The sequence below is a fragment of the Somniosus microcephalus genome, chromosome 4, assembly GCF_052327205.1.
Source record: "Somniosus microcephalus isolate GS21.2 chromosome 4, FLI_Smic_1.0, whole genome shotgun sequence".
Taxonomy (NCBI): Eukaryota; Metazoa; Chordata; class Chondrichthyes; order Squaliformes; family Somniosidae; genus Somniosus; species Somniosus microcephalus.
Genome location: NC_140990.1, coordinates 10981739 through 10989957, shown reverse-complemented (window position 1 = coordinate 10989957; position 8219 = coordinate 10981739). Strand labels below are relative to the sequence as shown.

Genomic DNA, 8219 nt, shown 5'->3' with positions numbered 1-8219 from the left:
CTGCAAAAAAAAAACTGTTTAACAATTCATCATAACTCCCCTGCTTCAGGAGAGGGGTAGCATGCAAAAACAAGGAAGTTATGATGAAACTGTGTAAAAGACTGGAGTCAGCTGTGGCTCAGTGGATAGCAGAGTCAGAAGGTTGTGGGTTCAAATCCCGCTCCAGGGACATGAGCATATAAAGCGAGGCTGACAATCCAGTGCGGTGCTGAGGGAGCGCTGCACTGTCGGAGGGGCAGTCCTGATGGAGCGTCACACTGTCGGAGGCGCAGTCCTGATGGAATGCTGCACTGTTGGAGGGGCTGTACTGAGGGAGCGCTGCACTGTCGGAGGGGCAGTACTGAGGGAGCGCCGCACTGTCGGGGGAAGCAATGCTGTGGGAGTGCCGCATTGTCGGAGGGGCAGTGCTGAGGGAGTGCCGCACTGTTGGAGGGGCAGTGCTGAGGGAGCGCCGCACTGTTGGGGGGGCAGTGCTGAGGGAGCGCCGCACTGTCGGAGGGGCAGCACTGAGGGAGCGCTGCACTGTCGGAGGGGCAGTGCTGAGGGAGCGCCGCACTGTTGGAGGGGCAGTGCTGAGGGAGCGCCGCACTGTTGGGGGGGCAGTGCTGAGGGAGCGCCGCACTGTCGGAGGGGCAGTACTGAGGGAGCGCTGCACTGTCGGAGGGGCAGTACTGAGGGAGCGCCGCACTGCAGGCGGGGCAGTACTGAGGGAGTGCCGCACTGTTGGAGAGACAGTATTGAGGGAGCGCTGCCCTGTCGGAGGGTCAGTACTACATAGAAACATAGAAGATAGGACCAGGATTAGGCCATTTGGCCCTTCGAGCCTGCTCTGCCATTCAATGAGATCATGGCTGATCATCCAAATTCAGTACCCTGTCCCTGCCTTCTCCCCATATCCCTTGATCCCTTTAGCCTTAAGAAATATATCCAACTCTTTTTTGAATATATTTAATGAACTGGCCTCCACTGCCCTCTTTGGCAGAGAATTCCACAGGTTCACCACTCTCTGGGTGAAGAAATTCCTCCTCATTTCAGTCCTAAATGGCTTACCCCTTATCCTTAGACTATGACCCCTGGTCCTGGACTCCCCGGCCATCATAAACATCCTTCCTGCATCTAGTCTGTCCAGGCCTGACAATTTTATTGACAAGGTATTGACTTGGATAGAGAACTGGTTGGCAGACAGAATGCAAAGAGTTGGAATAAATGGGTCGTTTTCCGAGTGGCAGGCAGTGACTAGTGGGGTACCGTAAAGATCGGTCCTAGGACCCCAGCTGTTCACAATATATATTAATGATCTGGACGAGGAAATTGGATGTAGTATCTCCAAATTTGCAGACGACACAAAGCTGGGTGGGAGGGTATGCTGTGAGGAGGATGTCGTGAAACTCCAGTACGATTTGGACAGGTTGGGTGATTGGGCAGAAACATGGCAAATGCACTTTTATGTGGATAAATGTGAGGTTATCGACTTTGGTGGCAAAAACAGGAAGGCAGATTATTATTTGAATGGCAATAGATTGGGAGAAGGGGAGGTGCAAAGAGACCTGGGTGTTCTTGTGCACCAGTTGCTGAAGGTAAGCATGCAGGTGCAGCAGGCGGTTAAGAAGGCAAATGGTATGTTGGCCTTCGTAGCGAGAGGGTTCGAGTACAGGAACAAGGATGTCTTGCTGCAGTTGTACAGGGCCTTGGTGAGACCACACCTTGAGTATTGTGTGCAGTTTTGGTCACCTTATCTGAGGAAGGATGTTCTTGCCATGGAGGGAGTGCAGCGAAGATTCACCAGACTGATACCTGGGATGGCAGGAATGACGTATGGGGAGAGATTGGGTCGATTGGACTTGTACTCGCTGGAGTTCAGAAGAATGAGTGGGGATCTCATTGAAACTTATAAAATTCTAACAGGACTAGACATACTAGATGCAGGAAGGATGTTCCCGATGGCCGGGGAGTCCAGAACCAGGGGTCACAGTCTAAGGATTAGGGGTAAGCCATTTAGGACGGCGATGAGGAGGAATTTCTTCACCCAGAGAGTGGTGAACCTGTGGAATTCTCAACTGCAGAAGGCAGTGGAGGCCAATTCATTAAATATATTCAAGAAGGAGTTAGATATATTTCTTAAGGCTAAAGTGATCAAGGGATATGGGGAAAAGGCAGGGACGGGGTACTGAATTTGGATGATCAGCCATGATTCATTAAATGGCAGAGCAGGCTCGAGGGGCCGAATGACCAACTCCTGCTCCTATCTTCTATATTTCTATTACTCTCACTATTACCTCAATGCTAATGAATCGGGGGGAAACTCTCCACTGGCTGGAGTCAGACCGAGCACAAAGGAAGATGATCTTGGTGGTTGGAGGTCAATCATCTCAGCCCCAGGACATCGCTGCAGGAGTTCCTCAGGGCAGTGTCCTCGGCCCAACCCTCTTCAACTGCTTCATCAATGACCTTCCCTCCAACATAAGGTCAGAAGTAGAAATGTTCGCTGATGACTGCACAGTATTCAGTTCCATTTGCAACTCCTCAGATAATGAAACCGTCCATGCCCGCATGCAACAAGACCTGGACAACATTCAGGCTTGGGCTGATAAGTGGCAGGTAACATTTGCACTACACAAGGGCCAGGCAATGACTATCTCCGACAAGCGAGCATCTAATCACCGCCCCTTGACATTCAACGGCATTCCCATCACCGAATCCCCCACCATCAACATCATGGGGTTCACCATTGACCAGAAACTTAACTGGACCAGCCACATAAATACTGTGGTTTCAAGAGCAGGTCAGAGGCTGGGTATTCTGCGGCGAGTGTCTCACCTCCTGACTCCCCAAAGCCTTTCCACCATCTACAAGGCACAAGTCAGGAGTGTGATGGAATACTCTCCACTTGTCTGGATGAGTGCAGCTCCAACAACACTCAAGAAGCTCGACACCACCCAAGACAAAGCAGCCCGCTTGATTGGCATCCCATCCACCACCTGTGGTAAACCACTGTTTGTATTCCACTGTGGACATGCCTTGGCTGACTCCTCCCACAAGTCCTAGTATAAAGGTGACTGCTCCCCAGCCCTTTGTATTCTGGACCGGTCGACCACTCGAGACAGACCTTCATTCTTTTGTTAATAAAAGCCTTTAGTTACTCTCTTAACTCTCAGTCTTTTATGAGTAATTGATAGCGCATCAATTTTATTAACAACATTTTTATAATGGAGAAGATCCTCACACCAGCATGCCTGGACTTAGATCATCGGGAGGCGGACTCATCCACCAAGTTTACTCACTGGCTTAAGTGTTTCGAAAAATTCCTGACCGCCTCCGCAGCAATCAAATCGGACGAGGACAAACTGGATGTCCTGACCTCCAAAGTGAACCACCGAGTGTACTCGGTCATCCAAGACGCGACCTCGTACGCGGACGCTATCAAGCTCCTCAAGGACCAGTACACGCGCCCAGTGAACGAAGTGTACGCCAGGCACCTTCTGGGGAGTCGTAAACAACAACCTGGGGAATCGACTTTGGAATACCTTCAGGCACTGTCTGCTTGGCCGGGCCTGTGGTTGTAAGGATGTAAAGGCCGCCGTGTACACAGAGGAACTTATCCGGGACGCTTTTGTAGCGGGCCACAGATCCAATTACACCCGACAGCGACTGTTGGAGCAGAGTGACCTCGACCTCAACAAGGCCTCTGAACTCGCACTATCATTGGATGCAGCCTACCGGGGCATGGATGCCTACTCCTCTGCACCGTGGACGCCGCGGGGAATGACAGCCTGGGACACGGTAGGACCGCCTCATAGCGCCGTGCCACCCCAGCCACGGCCCAACTACCGCAGCAGGTTCCCAAGGCCAGAAATGCTACTTCTGTGGCCAGGCAAAACACCCCAGAGCGCGCTGCCCGGCAAAAAACGCGATCTGCTCGGGCTGCGGGAAGAAGGGACACTACGCTAGCATCTGCAGGGCCAAAGCCACCCCGAACTCCAGCAGCGCCGCGTGTGGGCCATGCGGGCCGCCATCTTGGGCCTCCCCGGCCATGTGCGAACCACCGGTACAGCAGCCATTTTGGACGCCTCCAGCCACATGGGGATCATGGACGCCGCCATCTTGGACGACAGCCGGAACGCAGCAGGCCCCCAACACCGCCTCATCTGATACCCGCAGCGACACACCGACCCCTACGCTGGCATCCGTTACACTGGACCAAGCGAGACCGCACCAGCTGGCCAGTTCCACAATGGACATTAAGGTAAATGGTCACGATACAATCTGCCTTTTTGACTCTGGGAGCACGGAGAGCTTCATCCACCCCGACGCGGTGCGGCGTTGCTCTCTCCCAGTCCTGCCTGCGCACCAGCGGATTTCTATGGCCTCCGAGTCCCAGTCGGCGGACATCGGCGGCTACTGCGTGGTGACACTCGTAGTAGACGGGACTGTGTACGATCATTTTAAACTTCTGGTCCTGCCCGACCTCTGCGCTGCCATCCTGCTGGGGTTAGATTTTCAGTGCCACCTTAAAAGTGTTACGATGGCGTACGGTGAACCCCTCCCCCCACTCACAGTCCGCAGCCAGCAGCTTCCAAATTGCCCGCCGCGCACCAGGTGCAACCTCTCCGCACTCAGAGTCACCCCCCCCCCCACTGTTTGCTACCCTCACCCCCGACTGTAAGCGCATCACCACAAAGAGCAGGCGATACAGTGCCGGGGACAGGGTTTTCATTAAAACCGAAGTGGAGCGGCTCCTGAAGGAAGGGATTATTGAGGGCAGCACCAGCCCCTGGCGAGCCCAGGTTGTGGTCGTTAAGACCGGCGAGAAGCAGTGCCTGGTCATCGACTACAGCCAGACAATAAATCGCTACACCCTGCTGGACGCCTACCCACTCCCCCGCATAGCTGATATGGTCAACCAGATCGCGCAGTACCGCGTCTTCTCGACCATTGACCTGAAATCAGCGTACCACCAGCTCCCTATCCGCCCTGAGGACCGCCACTATACTGCCTTTGAGGCAAACGGCCGCCTCTATCACTTCCTTAGGGTTCCCTTTGGCGTCACCAACGGGGTCTCCGTCTTCCAAAGGGAGATGGACCTGATGGTAGATCAAAATGCATTGCAGGCCACTTTCCCATATCTGGACAATGTGACCATCTGCGGCCGTGACTTGCAGGACCATGACGCAAACCTCGATAAATTCCTCCGCACCGCCCAACTCCTGAACCTGACATATAACAAGGAGAAGTCCATATTCCACACAAACCGCCTCGCCATCCTTGGCTGTGTTGTGGAACACGGAGTCATCGACCCCGACCGGATGCGTCCCCTTATAGAACTCCCACTGCCCCACTGCCTCAAGGCCCTGAAGAGGTGCCTAGGGTTTTTCTCCTATTACGCCCAGTGGGTCCCCTACTATGCGGACAAGGCCCGTCCGCTGATCAAGTCCACCTCTTTTCCCTTGACGGCAGAGGCCCGCTTAGCCTTCCACCGTATCAAGGAGGACATTGCCAAAGCCACCATGCATGCAGTGGATGAATCCATCCCCTTCCAGGTGGAAAGCGACGCGTCCGACTTTGCCCTGGCCGCTACCCTCAATCAGGCGGGGAGACCCATGGCCTTCTTTTCACGAACCCTCCAAGGCCCGGAGACCAGACACTCCGCTGTTGAGAAGGAGGCCCAGGCGATTGTGGAGGCTGTGCGTCATTGGAGGCACTACCTGGCCGGAAAACGATTTACCCTGCTCACTGACCAGCGTTCAGTTGCTTTCATGTTTAACAACAAGCAGAGGGGCAAAATCAAAAATGACAAGATCTTGAGGTGGAGAATCGAACTTTCCACCTACAATTACGAGATCTTGTACCGGCCCGGGAAGCTCAATGAACCCCCGGATGCGCTATCGCGTGGCACCTGCGCCAGCGCGCAGATCGATAGACTGCGGGCCCTCCACAATGACCTCTGCCACCCGGGGGTCACCAGGTTCTTCCACTTCATCAAGGCCCGCAACCTGCCTTACTCTATTGAGGTCAGGACCATGACCAGGAACTGCCAAGTCTGCGCTGAGTGCAAACCGCACTTTTATAGACCAGACAGGGCCCACCTGATAAAAGCCACTCGCCCCTTCGAGCGCCTGAGCGTTGATTTTAAAGGGCCTCTCCCCTCCTCCGACCGCAATGTGTACTTCCTCAATATTATTGATGAGTACTCCCGTTTCCCATTCGCCATCCCCTGCCCGGACATGACCAGTGCCACGGTCATTAAATGTCTGAACGACCTCTTCACCCTGTTCGGTTTCCCCAGCTATATCCATAGCGACCGGGGCTCATCGTTTATGAGCGACGAACTCCGTCAGTACCTGCTAACTAGGGGTATTGCCACAAGCAGGACCACCAGTTACAACCCCCGGGGGAACGGACAGGTGGAAAGAGAAAATGCGACAGTTTGGAAGGCCGCCCTGCTAGCCTTAAAGTCTAGGGGCCTTCCAACCTCCCGCTGGCAGGATGTGCTCCCCGATGCACTCCACTCTATTCGGTCACTGCTCTGCACTGCCACTAACGCCACCCCTCATGAGAAAATGTTTGTCTTCCCAAGGAAGTCCACATCGGGGACATCGCTACCGCCATGGCTGACGTCCCCAGGGCCAGTCCTACTGAGAAGGCACGTGAGGACCCATAAAACGGACCCCCTGGTCGAGAGGGTCGACCTCCTCCACGCCAACCCCCAGTATGCTTACATTGCATACCCGGACGGGCGGGAGGACACAGTCTCCATAAGAGACCTTGCACCCTCGGGGGCCGCAGTAACCCACTACTCACTACCACCCCCCCCCACGATCCGATATCCAGCCCCAGCAGACGGCAGGCCTGGGCCCCGCGACCCGCTCGACATCTACGAGGACGCCACGCCTGTGCCACAGCCTACGCAGGACTCTACGCCGGAAGCTCCACTACCCCTGCCGTCGCCACGCCGATCACAGCGGCAGACTAGACCTCCGGAGAGACTCCAATACACTAACTTTTAATACACTTCACCCCGCCGGACTCAATTTTAAACAAGGGGTGAATGTGGTAAACCACTGTTTGTATTCCACTGTGTACATGCCTGGACATGCCTCGGCTGACTCCTCCCACAAGTCCTAGTATAAAGGTGACTGCTCCCCAGCCCTTTGTATTCTGGACCGGTCGACCACTCGAGGCAGACCTTCATTCTTTTAATAAAAGCCTTTAGTTACTCTCTTAACTCTGTCTTTTATGAGTAATTGATAGCGCATCACCACCTTAAACATTCACTCCCTCCACCACCAGCGCACCGTGGCTGCAGTGTGTACCATCTACAAGATGTACAGCAGCAACTCGCCAAGGCTTCGTCAGCAGCACCTCCCAAACCGACGACCTCTTCTACCTGGAAGGACAAGGACAGCAAGCGCATGGGAACACCTGATAGAATACATATATCCCTGAAGGCAGCAGGACAGGCAGAAAAGGTGGTTAAAAAGGCTTATGGGATACTTGCCTTCATTAGCCGAGGCATAGAATATAAGAGCAGGGAGGTGATGATGGAGCTGTACAAAACGCTAGTTAGGCCACAGCTGGAATACTGTGTGCAGTTCTGCTCGCCACACTATAGGAAGGATGTGATTGCATTGGAGAGGGTGCAGAGGAGATTCACCAGGATGTTACCTGGGCTGGAGCGCTTCAGCTATGAAGAGAGACTGGACAGGCTGGGGTTGTTTTCCTTAGAGCAGAGAAGGCTGAGGGGGGACCTGATTGAGGTGTACAAAATTTTGAGGGGCATAGATAGGGGAGATAGAAAGGAACTTTTCCCCTTAGTAGAGGGGTCATAACCATTAGTTTCAAGGTAAGGGGCAGGAGGTTTAGAGGGGATTTGAGGAAAAACTTTTTTCCCCAGAGGGTGGTTGGAATCTGGAGCTCACTGCCTGAAAGGGTGGTAGAGGCAGGAACCGTCACAACATTCAAGAAGCATTTAGATGAGCACTTGAACCGCCATAGCATACAAGGCTACGGACCAAGTGCTGGAAAATGGGATTAGAATAGACAGGGCTTGATGGCCGGTGCAGACACGATGGGCCGAAGGGCCTCTTTCTGTGCTGTGTAACTCTATGACCACCAACTTCAAGTCAAACACCATTCTGACTTGGAAGTATATTGCCATTCCTTCATCGTCATTGGGTCAAAGTCCTGGAACTCCCTCCCTAACAGCACTGTGGGAGTACCTT

The 8219-nt window shown here is 53.8% G+C and overlaps 1 protein-coding gene across 1 annotated transcript in view; it reads right to left on the bottom strand.

Moving 5' to 3' along the window:
• Window positions 1-8219, bottom strand: part of LOC147118283 (uncharacterized) — a 237436-nt gene that overhangs the window by 67973 nt on the left and 161244 nt on the right. The window lies entirely within an intron of this gene.